At 36.5% G+C, this 14,822-nt stretch overlaps 1 protein-coding gene across 1 annotated transcript in view; it reads right to left on the bottom strand.

Annotated features, from left to right (window-relative positions):
- The window catches only part of BMPR1A (bone morphogenetic protein receptor type 1A), a 170,390-nt gene that overhangs the window by 66,385 nt on the left and 89,183 nt on the right, over positions 1-14,822 (bottom strand). The window contains exon 2 of the mRNA XM_011355361.2: positions 12,919-13,033. The gene's annotated coding sequence lies outside the window, so the exon portion shown is untranslated. The remainder of the gene's footprint in view (positions 1-12,918; positions 13,034-14,822) is intronic.

The following is a 14,822-nucleotide window of genomic DNA, read 5'->3' as shown; positions in this document are numbered from 1 at the left end:
GCTAGAAGCTGGGAAAAATTTATCTCTGTGCTTTAGTTTTCTCATGTGTAAAGTGGGAACAGCGATGGCATCTACCTTTCAGGATTGGTGTAAAGGTTAAATGAGGAAAACCTTATAAAGTACATGGAAAAGTGCTTGGTAGATTGCAAGTTCTCTACAGGTGTTAGCTTTATCTTTATATCTATTTTACTTCACTTTAATTTGTTTTGTTCTTTTCCTAATCTAAATTAGATGCTTAGTTTATTGATATTTAATTTTTATTTTTAAATATGAGTACATAAGACTTCACTGTGTCACACAAGTTTTAATACGTCCTAATTTTCTTTATTATTTAATCCTAGGTGTTTTCTGATTTGCATTATCATTTTACTTTTGACCAGTGGGGTTTATATGTTACGCTTTTAAACTTCCAAATGTGGGTTTATATATACAGTTTGTTATTCATTTTAAATTTAGGTGCAGAAAATATGGTTCATATAATTATCTGAATGTATTAGAAATTGCTGTACAGACTAGTAAATGGTTACTGTTAATTAAATGCTAACTTCTAAAGCCAAACTTAACCTCTAAAACCAAATGACCTTGTCATGTTCTCTGCTTAAAAATCTATAAATATTCCCAGTTCACAGAATAGAATTACCAAGACATAAGAAGAGCTATTATGATCTAGCCTTTGCTGGGCTAATACCATCCTCCCACTCCTCCATACCCTTACAATGATCCAACTATGCTGAAATCACTGTAGCCTATCTTTATAGGCAGTCCCATTTAGACTTCCATTCCTTTGCATAGCCTTCGTGCTCTTCCCTTTGTTTTTCACCAGGTTAACTATAATTCACTCAAGACCTGATCTATGAGTAATAATCTTTGTAAGCAATCCCTGATCTCCACTCATCAGGTTGAGGAAGTGTCCCATCCCTGCACTTTTAGTGTACTTAGAATATGTACCATAGCTACTTCACAGTTCTTGACTAACATCATTCAAAAACTATTTATTAATTACTTGGAATGTGTCACACTCTAATAACAGTACGTAAGACAGATGTGATTTCTCTGCTTATAAGGCTTATTTAGCCACGTGATTTTTTGTACTTATCTTGCAGCACTATAATATCCATTCTCTAGCACACTACTACTAAGTAAAGTAATAACCGTTTAATAAATCAATGAAATGAATAAAAAATAATAACCTTGTTAAGAAAAACATAATTGGGGAGTTAAAGCAACTATAAAATAACATAATATACTCTTAGTAGTTCTTTATAAGTACATTGAAACCTAAAAAGTCATCTCCCAAACATTATGGTTATAGCCAGTTACTAATAACCCAACAATCTCTAAGTATTAGCTCAAGAATTTTGCTCCCATAACACATTTTCTAGTGAATTCTGGAAGCCAAGGAAATTCAGATCCAAATCATAAAATGGGAACCTTAGTATATTTAAAAACTCTCTTCCCAAAACACATCTGATTTATTTCATATTTTGAATTACCTGACCTCTAAGTTTATTAGCTTTTTCTTCAAATATTTTTTATACCATGAAACAAGAATGCTAACATGTTCTACATATTTTACATATATTAAATCATTTCATCCTCACACTAACTTTGAGGCAAGTATTCTCATTATGCATAATTTTACAGAATAAATCAGAGGAGAGGAAAAAATGGGGTAGATGATAGAGGCTTTGTTCATCCTTCTTGTGACCAAATCAAAATTGTAACTTTGGGAAGACAAAGTCATGACTTGGGGAAAACAAAGGGAAGAGCACCTAGGCTGTGCAAAGGAATGGAAGTCTAAATGGGACTGCCTATAAAGATAGGCTACAGTAATTTCAGTATAGTTGGATCAATGTAAGGGTATGGAGGAGTGGAAGGATCAAAAGACACTTGGAGCAAACAGCAAGGAAAGTCGCCTGGGATCTAGATGAACAGAAGCACTACAACTAGGGAGAGAAATAATTAATCAACCTGCAAAAGAAGAAAGGTAGGAGCGGGTGAAGACACGAGGCTGCCTGGTCCCCAGCAGCTGAGTGGGGCAGAGGCTATGGCAGCGACAGCCAGCAGCTCCAGATGCTTCTTAAAGGGGCCATGTCCACAAGGAGACTTTCACAATGACGATCCTGCTCACTCTGAGCACCAGTGCTGGATTGGCTGCTCAGGGGGCACCAGGGACTTACAGGAGACACTGAGTTGTCAGAATGAGGGCTAGAGGCGAGGCTCTCTCCAAGACAGAAGTGCCAGCGGTATCCATTGTTCCTCTGTTGAGTCCTCCCCTCCCAGTGTACAGACCCACAGCTGCCATAGCTGAGACTAGATAACAGAGGTTGCTCTACCCAGAGGATACTCTGAAACTTCACCTCCCCCAACTCATGGCCCCACCCAAGCCACATCCAGGTGTGTCCTTGGTGAGTCCTGTAACTTGCTGAGCAGTGCCAAGAGACACACTGGTGGCAGCTGGCCTCAATTTCTGGCATGGTTTCTTGAGGCTGCTATAAGCACAGCATCTGTGGATTGCTTGCTGAATCTTAACAGGTGGCTCTGGAGGGGCACAGGCTGGGGCTAAACTTGGTCTGCAGCTGAACCCCTCTTAGGACTGTGCCACTGGACGCCTACCACACAAATCCACACTAATAAGACTGAGAAACTTAAGAGTTTTGCTTAGTACATAGAAACAGACACAGAAAGGCAGCCAAAATGAGAAGACAAAGCAGCAGAAACCATATGAAAGAACAGAACAGAGATCCAGGAATAACGGAGTCAAGCAAACAGATGCAGAGTTCAAAACACTGGTTATAAAGATGCTCAATGAACTTAGGGGAAGTGTAGATGAATTCAGTGAGAACTTTAACAAAGATATAAAAAAAAAAATGGAAATGAAAATTATAAAAGGGAACCAATCAGAAATGAAGAACACATTATCTGAGATAAACAGTATATTAGAGGGAATAAACAGAGTGGATAAAGAAGAGGATCAAACCACCAATACCGAGGATGGGGAAGCCAAGGACATTCAATCAGAACAGCAAGAAAAAAGAAGCCAAGACTATAATAATTTAAGGAGGCTATGGGACACTATTAAATGTAAAAACATCCATGTCGTGAGGGTTCCTCAAAGAAAACAAGACACTGAAGAAATAATGTTGGAAAACTTCCCTCACCTGGTGAAGGAAATAGACATACAACCCCAGGAAGACCAGACAGTCCCAAGAAAGAGGAACCCAAAGAGGCCCAGACCAAAACACATCATAATTAAAATGCCAAAGGTTAAATGTAAAGGGAGAATCTTAAAAGCAGCAAGAGAAAAGCAGTTAGTTATCTACAAGGGAGCACCCATAAGACTGGCAGCTGATTTCTCAAAAGAAACTATGCAGGACAGAAGGGCTTGGCACAAAATATTCGACGTGATGAAAACCCAGGATCTACAACAAAGAATATTTTGTCCAGTAGAGCTATCATTTGGAGTTGAAGGATAGAGCTTCTCAGGCAAAAATAAGCTAAAGAATTTATCAACACCAGTCAGTATTACAGTAAATGCTGGGGGGACTTCTTTAAGAAGAAAGAACATGTATCAAAAACAGGACTAAAGAATGATAACTACTTTCCTATCAACAAATACCTCAACGGGAAGATAATTAAGTGCTCCAACCAAAAGATAGAGTGGCTGAATGGATAAGAAAACAAGACCCCTACATATGCTGCCTACAAGAGTCTCACTTCAAATTAAAAGACACACACAGACTAAAAAGGAAGGAAATGGAAAAAGATATTGCTTTGATGGACCTAAAAGGTATTACTCTGAATGAAATGAGTCGGATAGAGAAAGACAAATACCACATGATTTCATATACATGTGGAATCTAAAGAACAGAATAAACGACAACAACAAAAGTGGAAATAATCTCATAGACACAGAGAATATTTTGAGGGCTACTAGATGGGAGAGGTGTTGGAGAGACAGCAAAAAAAAAGCAAAGGGATTAAGAGGTACAAATGGATAGTTGCAGAACAGACATGGAGATACAGAGGGTAGCATGGGGAAGATGGTTAATAATGTTGTAATAGATATGTAAGGGTGAAGAGGGGTACTAGATTTAGTGCGGTGATTGCTTTGCAAGTTATGTGGATCTCTGATCACTATGCTGTACAACTGAAACTGGTATATTATTGTATGCCAACTATAATTGAAAAAAATTCCTTGACTTGTAAATGTAAATATGAGCAACTAATTGTCTATGTTTCAATAAAGCTGGAAAAAATAAATCTGAAAATCAAGAAGTATTACATGATTTTTAAGAATGATATTAAAAACCAAAATTCACTCAAGAGAGTAGAATACATAAATTAATCAATAACCTGACTATAAAGTTGAAGTCAATGACATGGAAATGAAATGAAGGGGAAGGTGATGAGGAGGGCAATGGAGTGGAGGGTAGTGAAGGAGGACTTAGGCTTTGGTGTACACTGTTCAAAATTTTATTTAAGAACTTAGTCATATCTTGCTTATGTAATCTTTAAAAAATTAAAAAGCTGTTCTATAAAGAGACAATCAGACCTCCACTAACCCCAACCCACAAAGGATGGATGAAGGGTGAGAAGGAGGAAAGGAATAAAAGAAGAAAAGGTAAGAAGTAGATGGAGCTCAGAGAAATGGGAATTTCTATCTCAGAGACCTAGATTGGAAAGTATCTTATAATTGGAAATTATAAGATAGGAGAGCAGGAGAAAAGTATTAGGGTGGAAGATAAAGATATGAATTGAAATGTCACTATATAAGATGTAAAGATGCTACCATAAATCTTGTGTCATGCTCTCCCCACGGTATCATATACACTTGTTAATTATACAAAAAAACTACCTGAATCTAAAAGCATTCAAACTGGAGAATGAGCAAATAAATAAACCAGGAACATATCCACCAAACTTAAATTAAGAAAAGAGTCATGGTTTCTTGGTTATGAAGAGGCAGTCTGAATTGAAGAGAACAAGAATAAACGTTCTCTGTTTCCCTTTCTGGAGGAGCATAATAACCAAAGAGTGGAGGGCAAGGCAGGTAGGATGTTTCTAAGACCATGAGTTCCAGGTTTCTGTACAGAATAGAGAAGTATGAGACTAAATTTTCAATGGGTTCCAAGGAGACACCAATAGTAAAGATACAACTAAGCTTTTCCTCAAGCCTGGAGCTATAATTGCTTTACTGCAATGCAGAGTCTCAAGAGGCTGCTAGATCTAACAGATTTCAGCAGACTTAGAGGCAACCCTCCTCTGTTACAATGCTAAAGGATCTTGCAGTTGGGAGTGCCTGGAAGCACTGACTCCTCTCACAGGCTTCAAGACAGAGGTAACAATCTCTTGGTTCCTTTGTTATCAGTCCACAGGACAGAAAAAATCCTGCCTTCTATGCCCATTCATGGCCAATGAACAACAGATGGCTACAGTCCGAACTAAATGAGTGCTCAGGGAACCCAAAACCCCTGGGTGTGGGTGTGAAAATATACGACTCATTTAAAGGGAACTCAGCAACTGGAGTGACAGCTAAGGTTAAAATAAGAATAGGTGGCTCCTATTTAAGCAGAACTAACAGACAAGATTGGGTGACAATGGACACCCAGGACACCTAGATGATGTCAGCTGTACCAGTGAAAGAGAAGAAACTCAGAGATATCAAAATTAAGGAGCTGCCCAACTGGATACCAATGTGAAATATCGCCCCCAAAGGCACTGTCGGATCATTTCAAAGAGGTTACTACCAGTATGACAACAAGTATGTCAGTGTGAAGAATGGAAGCATTCCTGGGTTTCTATGGTGCTGGCACTGACATGCTTTTCAACTCCCACTTTTCTTACAAAGAACTCAAACATGAATGGCTACACAGGAACCACCAAAGAGGGCCCAGCATGAAAGGTGTACTCTGCATTCCTCACTATGACCTTCTTTGCCCTGCACCTTTCCTTGAAGAATTCAATCTTTGCTGAATCATTTTATATACTAATTGAAAGATGACTAGTACATTTAAAAAATTGAAAAATTTTTAAAAGATGAGACTGGGTGATTCAGAAGGCTGCCAGTTTGGGATTAGGACCTATAGAAGAAGAGGTTCTCAGCAGATCAAGCTCCAGTGCAAGCTGCCCTGGTGCTCAGACTCAACAGACTCAAAGGTACTACAGATATCTGTGGAAGACAGGGATGCTGTGTATATTCTCTGCCAGGTACTCATAGGTGAGGGCTCTAGTAAACTACAAGAGGTGGCCCAGAACCTCATGTCACCTACCCTTATCACACTGGCTTTACTTCTGCTCACACCGATGACTTAATGGTAGGTTCCTGGTGACTGATGATAAAAAAGAAAAACCTGGGGCCTGGTTAACATATACGAGTCAAAAATAAACTGCTATTGCTCTACAGTCCTACACAGATGGCTCTGAAAGACAATGATGATGTACAAATTCTCTCAGTGGGTATGATGAGGAGAGAAGTGACAAGAGAAAAAAAAACATGAACTCCTTGGGAGTGGTGAATGGTCTGGCTGATTGGTTAGTGGGTAGAAGAAGCAAAACTAGAAAATAAGAGATAAGGAATCTGGAGAACAGTCATATTAATGGCACAAAGTGCCAATCTTTATGTGTTTTGTTAATGCCCACTACAAAGCACCAACAACAGAGACATTTAACTACATCCCAACTACAGTTGGAATGACTTATCAGTGGATGTCAGCCAGCTTCTGCTCTCTGCCACTTTGACTGCTTGACCAACAGGGCCATGAATGGAGAAACCACAGTGACAGAGGGGAAGCCTTTACACAGGCCAACGGCATGGGCTTCTTATAAAGGTGACCTAATTACTGCTACTGTAGAATGCCCACTGAACATGTAGGTGCAGAACTGACACTTACTCTAAATATGGGTTTGCCTTCTCTGCCACAGTATATCCCGTTGCTAGCACTACTATCCCAAGGTTTATAGAATATCTCCTGGGGAACATCAGGATTAGCTGCAACAGTGGGGACTACAGCTATCCCACTAATCCTCCTGTTTTAGAGATTTATTTTAGCAATTATAACTAGCCACCACTCTGAATGGTAAGTGACAGAATAGATTTAAGGGAACATGAGGTAATCTAAGTAATAAAAGGTGTGATACACTTGTGGTACTCTGCAACATATCCTCTCATTAGAGCTACCTTTTCTCATTACAGCCAAGGCAGACAGTTCTATGCACTGTCCAACAGCATCTGACATCCACTATGAACCAAAGCTGCTCTGTACTATTCCTCAGGGTTTTCTCTAAACCTAAAGAAAACTGCTCAGCATGAGGACAACCACAAAAATGTGAGAGTTAAAAGCTCTGGGAGCAACCTTTAATTAACGAAAGGAAAATGTCCCAAGCTCCCTGTCCTTTGGTGGGACAATAGTGAGGTGCATTCAGAGGGCCCCAGGGTAATTGAATCCCAGTTCCCCATAGTAATAACTAGCTCATTAACACCATATGTAAATTTACTCTCCTCTGTCAACTGTCTCATTTTTGCTTCTTTGGATCACCTTCCAAATGAACTACGCAGTCATAAGTCCTTTTCTCAGGCTCCACTTTCAAAGGAACTCAAACTAAGAAGTGGAGCAGACAAGACTCAAAATGAAGTAACTTGGCTCCACTGTCCATGCATTTAACAAGAGTATGTTGCCTCTTTAAAGGAGTAGAATGTGGTGCTGTATATCAGAGGCCGCTGACTCCTAGGCCACACGGCAAGAGGTAAGAAGCAGGCAAGCAAGTGAAACATCATCTGTATTTGCAGCCGATCCCAGCACTAACATCGCAGTCTCAGCTTCACTTCAGGTCCTCAGGCGTGAACTGCAAAGATGAAGGATCTAGGTTGCATGCTCCTTATTAGACTCTAACGCCTGAGGATCTGAGGTGGAGCCAAGGCAGTGATGCTAGTGCACTGGGGAGCGGCTGCAAATACAGATTAACATTAGCAGAGGTCTGACTAAACAAAGACCATAATAAATCAACTGCTAGCAGACTCATATCAAAACTCTATGAGTGAGAGGCAAAAGACAATTAAGCTGCATCTGGTGGCAGGCTTTAGCAGCAACTGAGTTGATGTACTTCAATTGTACAGCTGCATTTGGTGGCATGATTCTGCATTATGGTGAGCTGTATAATTATTTCATTATATATTACAATGTAATGATAACAGAAATAAAATGCACAATAAATGTAATGCGTTTAAATCATCCCAACTCCATCCCTCAACACACACACATACACCGTCCATGGAAAAATTGTCTTCAACAAAACCAATCCCTGGTGCCAAAAAGGATGGGGACTGCTGCTGTATACTATGGGATACTAAATGTAAGTAAGAAGCAATGAACAAGTGTACACACAGCAACATGGAGAGATTTTTAACTTTGCAGTATTAAAGAAAACAGTGAAAAAAAGGGCTGATTATTTGTAGCGAAAACCTAATTAAATCAATCACATGCACACACGCACGCACGCACGCGCACACACACACACACTATATGTTCTATAAGGATACATTCATTCAAAGACATATAGCAAACAAATTAGATTGGTTTCCTATGGCAGGAAGAGATGAAAATGGGAGCTGATATCAAGAATAAAGGAGATAAATCAATGAGGGGCCTTATAATGAACGAAGATAGTAATTTTACTGCTATAAACTCTAAAAGCCTGATTAACTCAAGTTTCTGAACCACAGTTCAAAACAGAGAGAAAACAAAGGGAGCATACTGCTACTACCTTAAATGGAAAAGTCAGTATTACTTGTCATAAATAGGTTATAAAAATAAATATATAACTATAAAAAAAAAAATTAAATTCGTTAGTATACTACCTTTTTCTGAACACCCCAGTAGTACACACTCCACACTTTAGGAAACATTGTTGTGACTATTCTGAGATAAGAATGATACAGGGGATCTTTACACACACACACACACACACACACACACACACACACACACACACACACAAATATAAATATTAATTTATATTAATTTGAGAGCTTAACTGGATTTATGTTAGAGAGGAAATAACTTGATAAAAGCCTTTTTCTTAACATGAAAGCTTTCCTTCCTCAATAATGTAATGTTTTCCAGTTTTACATAATGTATAATTAGGACACAGTTACTACTTTATTTTCAATATACAGTGGTGGACTGTTTCTACTATTTCTAAATATTGCACAGCCCTAAATTAGTCATGAATTAAGAGTTGAAAAGAACGTTAATAAAAGTATCAAAACTAGCTAGTTTTATATAATGAGGTAACTTATTATAACCTCACTATAAGGTATTTCTCCAAGGACATTACTATATTAACGTTTATTTGTTAATGTGGAACGATCAAATTCTGCTTAATGGATTTCTTCCCTATTCATTTAGTCATAATTCTATTAAAATAAGATACCAACCTTCATTAAGAGGTTGAAAAAGTATTTCTACGACTTCACCTGTAGAAATACTTTTAAACGTTCTTAAATTTTACTAAGTCTTACACGGCATTTAAAACTATAGCAAAAGAGCTAAATATGAACAGAAGAGTATTTACTTCTTTAAAAAGTACTCTTCTAAAAGAGGCAATACTTTGATTTTTTTTCATAGTATCTCCATTTCAATATGCTAAGGCTTGAAAAATAATGTACAAAACTATTTGTTGTATATAAACTAATGAAGAGACAACAACACAGTATAACAACAATTTTAATACTTCTTTAAATTTAGAAAACTCAGAACCAACTGGATTTGAAGAATTATTTGTTTGCTATTAATGATGTCAACATTATTCCTACTATTCAGATTAAAAATGTAGATATAATCATCTCTATCCAAATTCTAGTCATAAATTCCTTCTATCCAAATTCTATTGAGATTAAAAATGTAGATATAATCATCTCTATCCAAATTCTAGTCATAAATTCCTTCTATCCAAATTCTAGTCATAAATTCCTTCTTCCTTCATAATACCTATTCCATTTAGTCTTTCTTTTCTATTTCCACTATTACCACTCTGATTAAATTCTGATTACCTCATGCCTAACTAATGTTATGATTTTCTAAGCTTCCTGATTCCTCACTCCATTTCTCTAATGATATATTTTTATACATCGCTACTAGTGTAACTTCCCTAAAATATAATTTTCTTTTTGCCACACATCCTACCCTCACCAAGACCTCTACAATACTCCTATGGAAATACACATTTTCTATTAATCAGCTTTTCTAGAACTATTTTTTAATTCTTTCTTACCTATCCAAATTCTACTTACTTTTCAAGACCAGCTCAAATAACCCCTTTATTTGTACTTATCAGAGGTAACCCTGACTAGAAGTAATAATTTACTTCTTTGGCATTCATCACTTTCACCTAGCAATGGTTGGCTATCATTACTCATATTACATATATACCTTACCGATGAGACTATAAACAGAGCATTCTTCCTTTGTGACTTGCTGTTACATAGTTTAACAGAGACTAATAAAAGTAATATCCTGTAGAACAAAAAAATAAGTGCTCTGCGACCTTCAACTAGGATAGAACTCTTAAGAGTCAAAGAAACAGAGATCAGAAAGGACCTTAGGGATTAACTGGCCCTGGATAGATTTTTAAAAATTGACAGGCCTTCCACAAGAGAGAAAAAGAGAAAAAAGCATGCCAGGAGGAAAGAATAACATGAATAGAGAGGAGAGAAAATATAGGGTAATTTCAAGTCTTTAAATAACCAATGCTTAAAGGTTTTCATAGGTATGTTGATCCCTATCTTAATCAAGAGCCTCATTATTTTTTGCTTGAAACAATTAAGAATATCCTAATTGTCTCTCTGCTGCTGGTGTCTCCTCCTTTCCAAACTATCATTCATATCACCACTAGATTAATTTTAACAAAATACAATTATGATAAAAAATGCCTGTTAAAATTTTTCAAAGATGGCCAATTACTCAAAAAAAAAAAAAAAAAAAAATCTGAACTTCTAACCAGGACATTCAAAGTTCTTCATATCAAGATCTCTTTCAGCTTTGTCCCTCGATCCCTCTCCTACATAATGAATTCAAACCATACAAAATGATTTCTTCTGTCTTTTGTACATTCTACACATTTCGAGCTTCCTCTACTTATGCCGGGCTCTGTGCATGAAATTCTCTTGCCTCCCAAATTCCACTCAGCAATCTTCTACTCATCTTCTAAGACTACTCAAATGTCATTTTCTATAAGAAGCCTCTCTGATAATTCTCTCCTCTAACAATGTTGGTGGAGTCTTTCTAGGTGATGCCGATACATTTTTTTCAATTTTATATAGCATTTTCCTGATTGCACTTGAATTAACTGTTTGCATACTCATCTCTACATAGTCTTTGGGACCAAAGCAAGAAATGTTTTGTGTTCTCAGTGCCTAACACAGTGCCTGGGATATAGCAAGTATGTTTAGTAAGTGATTAAAGGGAGGAAGAAATGGATGGATGCAGGCAAAGGTATCACTCAGTGTTACCCCATTGATAGGCTTTACTAGAGGAGTTTGTCCTTACTCTGGCAGGCTAACAAAGAGTCACTGACAGTACATGCAGAGGGAAACAGAGTGAGGAGAGGGACAAAGTTAGGAGAGTCCTGAAACATTTCAGGTGAAATGTAATATAAAGACCTGAACGTGGATGGCAATGGGGGGATTAGAAAAGAGATGATAAAAACATTCATGATACATTATAGAGGTAAAATAGATAGGACTTGATCTCTTAACTAAGAAAGAGTAGGAAGGAAAAGATTCTACACTGAGACATTGAGTGCTGTTAACAAAGAGGTCCAGTAACAAAAGTAGGAACACTGGATATGAACCAAGCAGTTGAAAATATGGGTCTGAAGCTCAGAGAAAGTGTCACAAATGAGATATAAAATTGAAAAAATCATTTTAGAGGTAACTGTTGAAATTATGAAATTAGGAAAGCCAAAGGAAAAAAGCAGAAGAATTTCAAAGATAAAACCTTGGGGAACGTCATTATTTAAGAGTAGGAAGAGAAAGAAAAGAAATTATGAATGAATAATTAAAGAAGTAGAATTAGGAGAGCACAGGGTCACAGACACTAAAAGAAATTCAAGAAAAGAAAAATGGCAACTACTACAGTGATCAAAGAGTATGAAACCTAATAAAGACAATTAGAAACTCATGAGTATTTTTCAAAAGAGCAAATACAGCAGTTTGGCAGGGGAAGAAAAAAGATGCTATAAGGAAGTAGAAACAGTGAGCAAAGGCTACTATTTCATGAGGAAAAAGTATAAACTACTTCATAAAACGGTATGTCCTATTTTTTAAAAATATAGATCCCTCAAGAATTCAAACCTTTTACCTGTAATTTGAGTCTCTAAATGGACCCGAAAATAATAAAAGTGATTTCTCTGTACATATTGTTTTAAAATGGCTTTTTCTCTCCTATCCCAAGTCTTATTGCTTTATTTAAAGAAGTGCCTACTTCTTTAAATAAATTCTTTCTCCAAAGATCTGTTACCAAATAAGGTAACAGTTTTATTCTAAATTCTAAAATGCGTGAATGGTTCAAAATAATGTAAACATTCAGTTTAATATAATCTTAAATTCTAAACTCTGCTGAGTCATCTTTAGAGGGAAGAAATAAATATATACATTATTTAATGCTCATTTTCTACAATTAGAGTATAGAAAGTGTTATTAGTAATAAATGAATACTTTTTTACCCCTGAAGAGGTTCAACATTATTAGGAGAGAAGAATATATTAGAACTACCTAAGATTCATAAGGAAAGTGATTAAAGAAACTAAAACTAAAGTTGTAACCATGATTTAGAAGAATTATTTTCAGTTGTTAAGAAGTGAAAATTTTTATATTATTCTAATTATGATTCTAATTATTTTCTTAGGTCTTTTCCATACCTCAGAGATGTGGCTAGATAAAACTGGACTTCCAATTTTCTCCAAACAGCTTTGACCTATGCTTCCATCTCATGAATTCCAAGACAGTATTAAACTGATGCATATTTTCATAAATCTGTTAAGAAAAAAAAAATATTTCAGAATGAAAGAACACTTATTTGTCAGAATAATGCATGTAGAAGCAATACGAAAAATTTATCATGTGTAAAACTATACATTTTCAATGTAAAGTCAGTGAAAAGTTCTACAACATTTTAGAAACCTATCAGTCTACCATTTTCCCAACCTCTGCCCGAAGAAGTTCCCCATTTTGAGTATTTTCAACTTTACAAAGGTAATACTTGTGTGGAAAAAATTACTAACATGTAAAATTTCTGCATTAGCTCAGGCTATTGAAAAAGAATCACATCTCAAATTGAAAAGAACAGGAACAACTAGAAGCAGCACTAAAATCTACAATTCTACTACATTCAGATTCCTACTTAGGCAAAAATGTATTTGAACACCAAGCTAGTATCCCTATTTTCACTTTTTATCACAAAGTCTCAATAAGCAGTTTTGATTTCAGCAAACTTCTACCTCGAATATTAGAATTGTGAAGGTCAAGAATTGCACTGCTCGGTCTAAGTTCATGGGATAGGTTTCAACTATGGCACTAATGCCATTAGTACCCAACTATACTAAGAGATACTGTTCATAAATCTAAAAGCTGGAAACCATTACAATTTTTAATTTAGTTAAAGACAGGTTTGCTGTTTACTTAGATATCTTAAAAATAATTTCTTCATCTGTGTCTTTTAACTAAAACTTCAAATAGCAAAGTATTCTCTTATTTAAAAAGGAAAAAGTTTAAGCTGTATGAACATTACCTATGTCCCATTGCAAGGTCAAAGTGCCTTTGTCTTTAAGTCCATTTATGAAGTATCATGTGTGTTACACTGAGGTTTAATAGTCTTGGCAATAATGACTAAACTGGGGCAACCTGAAAGGGTCTAACATATCAGATAGCAGCCTTTCTTAAAGTCAAGAATCCCCACTCAGCAGACAGGCTGCCATCGGACCATGCTAAATCTCTCATGGTCCAACAAAAGACAGGCTGATCTCGAAAGCAATTAGTAACACTCTGTCTGCATTTAGGAGCCTTTAACAGTCTTCTCAATGTACTAGTTACCTACAACTTAACCTAATCCTTAACATTTTTCAGGATACTCATATGACTATAAAACTCAGACCATCATTCAGAAAAAATGAGAGAGATCAGGGATGGAGACTTGGTGTTTAGCTTCCCCTCCCCCACCCCCACCTGAGAAGTTCACAGTCTTAAAAGGTTTGCTTATAGTAGTCAAAAAATAAATACATTGTTTCCATTTTAGAAATGACATACAGATTTTCTTCTAAAGCCATTCTTTGCCAACAATTCTATTCTTCCCTAAGGGTATGTGTGGAAGAAAGGTAGGGAAACAATCTGATTAACGTCTCCTTATTAAGGTTAAAATAGTCCATCAAAGTGACTATGTTTAAAAACATATGGCCTGAAAAGTATCTTAACATAATAAAGGCCATCTATGACAAACCCTTAGCCAACATTAGACTTAATGGTGAAAAACGAAAAAATTTTCAAGATCAAGAACAAGACGAGGCTGTCCACTATTGCCACTCTTATTCAAAATAACATTGGAGGTCCTAGCAAGTGCAACCAGACAAGAGAAAGATAAAAAAGGCAACCAAAAAGGAAACGAAGAAGTCAAACTGTCACTATTTGAGGATGACATAATTCTCTATATAGAAAACCCTAAAGACTCCACAAGAACACTACTAGAAACAATAAGCAAATACAGTAAAGTCTCTGGATACAAAATCAATGTTCAAAAATCCATAGCATTCCTATACTCTAACAATGAAGT

The sequence above is a fragment of the Pteropus vampyrus genome, unplaced genomic scaffold, assembly GCF_000151845.1.
Source record: "Pteropus vampyrus isolate Shadow unplaced genomic scaffold, Pvam_2.0 Scaffold20, whole genome shotgun sequence".
Classification (NCBI taxonomy): domain Eukaryota; kingdom Metazoa; phylum Chordata; class Mammalia; order Chiroptera; family Pteropodidae; genus Pteropus; species Pteropus vampyrus.
This window is presented reverse-complemented; position numbering and strand designations above follow the sequence as displayed.